Source organism: Coregonus clupeaformis, chromosome 1 (genome assembly GCF_020615455.1).
Source record: "Coregonus clupeaformis isolate EN_2021a chromosome 1, ASM2061545v1, whole genome shotgun sequence".
NCBI classification, from domain to species: domain Eukaryota; kingdom Metazoa; phylum Chordata; class Actinopteri; order Salmoniformes; family Salmonidae; genus Coregonus; species Coregonus clupeaformis.
The window spans coordinates 88,954,349-88,957,245 of NC_059192.1; positions in this window are offsets into that span (position 1 = coordinate 88,954,349).

Consider the following 2,897-nt stretch of genomic DNA (forward strand, 5'->3'; position numbering starts at 1 on the left):
TACCCAATCGCACTCCACACTGCCCTTTCCCACCTGGACAAAAGGAACACCTATGTGAGAATGCTGTTCATTGACTACAGCTCAGTGTTCAACACCATAGTGCCCACAATGCTCATCACTAAAGGACCCTGGGACTCTCTGCAACTGGATCCTGGACTTCCTGATGGGCCGCACCAGGTGGTAAGGGTAGGCAACAACACATCTGCCACGCTGATCCTCAACACGGGGGCCCCTCACGGGTGCGTGCTTAGTCCCTTCCTGTACTCCCTGTTCACCCACGACTGCGTGGCCAAGTACGACTCCAACACCATCATTAAGTTTGCTGACGAAACAACAGTGGTAGGCCTGATCACCGACAACGAGGAGACAGCCTATAGGGAAGAGGTCAGAGACCTGGCAGTGTGTTGCCAGGACAACAACCTCTCCCTCAATGTGAGCAAGACAAAGGAGATGATCGTGGACTACAGGAAAAGGAGGGCCGAACAGGCCCCCATTAACATCGACGGGGCTGTAGAGGAACGGGTCGAGAGTTTCAAGTTCCTTGGTGTCCACATCACTGACAAACTATCATGATCTAAACACACCAAGACAGTCGTGAAGAGGGCACTACAACACCTTTTCCCCCTCAGGAGACTGAAAAGATTTTGCATGGGTCCCCAGATCCTCAAAAAGTTATACAGCTGCACCATCGAGAGCATCCTGACAGGTTGCATCACTGCCTGGTATGGCAACTGCTCAGCATCCGACTGGGAGAGGGTAGTGCGTACAGCCCAGTACATCACTGGGGCCAAGCTTCCTGCCATCCAGGACCTCTATACCAGGCGGTGTCAGAGGAAGGCCCAAAAAATTGTCAAAGACTCCAGTCACCCAAGTCATAGACTGTCCTCTCTGCTACCGCACGGCAAGCGGTACCGGAGCACCAATTCTAGGTCCAAAAGGCTCCTTAACAGCTTCTACACCCAAGCCATAAGACAGCTGAACAATTAATCAAATGGCCACCCGGACTATTTACATTGACCCCGCGCACATTGACGACTTTCCGGTACCTGTACCTCCTGTATATAGCCTCGTTATTGTTACGTAATCTTATTGTGTTACTTTTTATTACATTTTTTATCTTTATGTTATTTAGCAAATATTTTCTTTACTCTATATCTTTAACTGCATTGTTGGTTAAGGGCTTGTAAGTAAGCATTCTCACGGTAAGGTCTACACCTGTTGTATTCGGCGCATGTGACAAATAAAATTCGATTTTGATTTAATTTGATTTACTCCCCTTTACTCCACCATTAACTGCCCCCCCGCTTACTCACCCGTTAACTCCCCTTACTCCCCGTTAACTCCCCCTTACTCCCATTAACTCCCCCTTACTCCCCCATTAACTCCTCCCCCTTACTCCCCTCCCCCTTACTCCCCTACTCACCGTTAATTCCCCTTACTCGTTAACCCCCTCCCCTTACTCCCCCCATTAACTCCCCCTCCCCCTTACTCCCCCATTAACTCCCCCTCCCCTTACTCCTCCATTAACTCCCCCTCCCCCTTACTCCCTATGAAAAGCCCCTCTCATCGTCTACTACATACACAAACTTCCAGGAATGAAAAACCTGATGCAATAAAGGCACCATTTTTCATAATTTTCACTTGATCTCCACATCAGACAGGTTCTAGCGAAGACACACAGAACACAAGTAGCTCCGCTGAATCACACTGAATTAACCCTCTGGTCTCCTGCTCAGTGGACGAGCTCGCTAGGTGGAGGAGAGGCTGAATTAACCCTCTGGTCTCCTGCTCAGTGGACGAGCTCGCTAGGTGGAGGAGAGGAGAGGAGAGGAGAGGAGAGGAGAGGAGAGGAGACGAGACGAGCGAGCGAGACGAGCGAGGGAGGAGGAGAGGAGAGGAGAGGAGAGGAGAGGAGAGGAGAGGAGAGGAGAGGAGAGGAGAGGAGAGGAGAGGAGAGGAGAGGAGAGGAGAGGAGAGAGAGAGCCTTGCCAGAACCTGGGGTAGTATTAAAGGGGTCTGCTAACCCACACACATAAACCATGTGAAAACACTAGCTAATTACTAAGAAAACAATGAGGGTAAAGCGCAGCGACGTGCCAATGCACACAGGCCCCGGTCGGTGTGTGTGATTGGGCCAGAACTGTTTGGGAGGGGGGGACAGCTTGATTTGGTGCTCTTCATTATTAAACACCGTTAGGGAACGAGCCACATCTGGGCCTGACTGTGGGTGGGTTTGTAAAGAAGCAAGAGTGGAAGAGGGTTCTGTTCTGTTCTCCTTTCCATGTTTTAATAAGTTGTTTTTTGGAGTTGGATGAAATACATTATTTTCTGGTAACCCCCCCAATCCTCCTCCTCTGCATATTGTGTGTGAAAGAACTAAGAAATAAGATCCATGAGTCACAGGTCCAGACGCCCATTTAGACTGTTAAAGTCCAGCTCTGAACATTGAGTGTGTCCCAAATGGCACCCTATTCCCTATATAGTGCAGTTACTTTGACCAGAGCTCTGGTCAACAGTAGTGCACTATATAGGGAATAGGGTGCCATTTGGTAAGCAGCCATTGCTCGCATTCCTCAATGTCTTTGACATGCAGACATGCTAACGCTAGCTGTACTGTAGCAGAGGTCACAGACTACAAGCACGGACGTCACCATAAAGGGGATAATATCGTTAGCATCAGGGCCAAAGCTTATAAAAGCCTGGCTCAACCACAATGCAACAGCTCCCAATGAGCCTCAAAAGCCAGGACAGCGCTGTCTATGAAAACGCTGACTGTTTTGGAATCGGGACTGGATGTTTTTGTATTGCTTCTTTCATGCATGATTAACAATCTGAGAGGGCACTTTGTACATCCCCTGTGCTTTTCGGTCTTTACAGAATCAAAAAGCGCTCTGTTG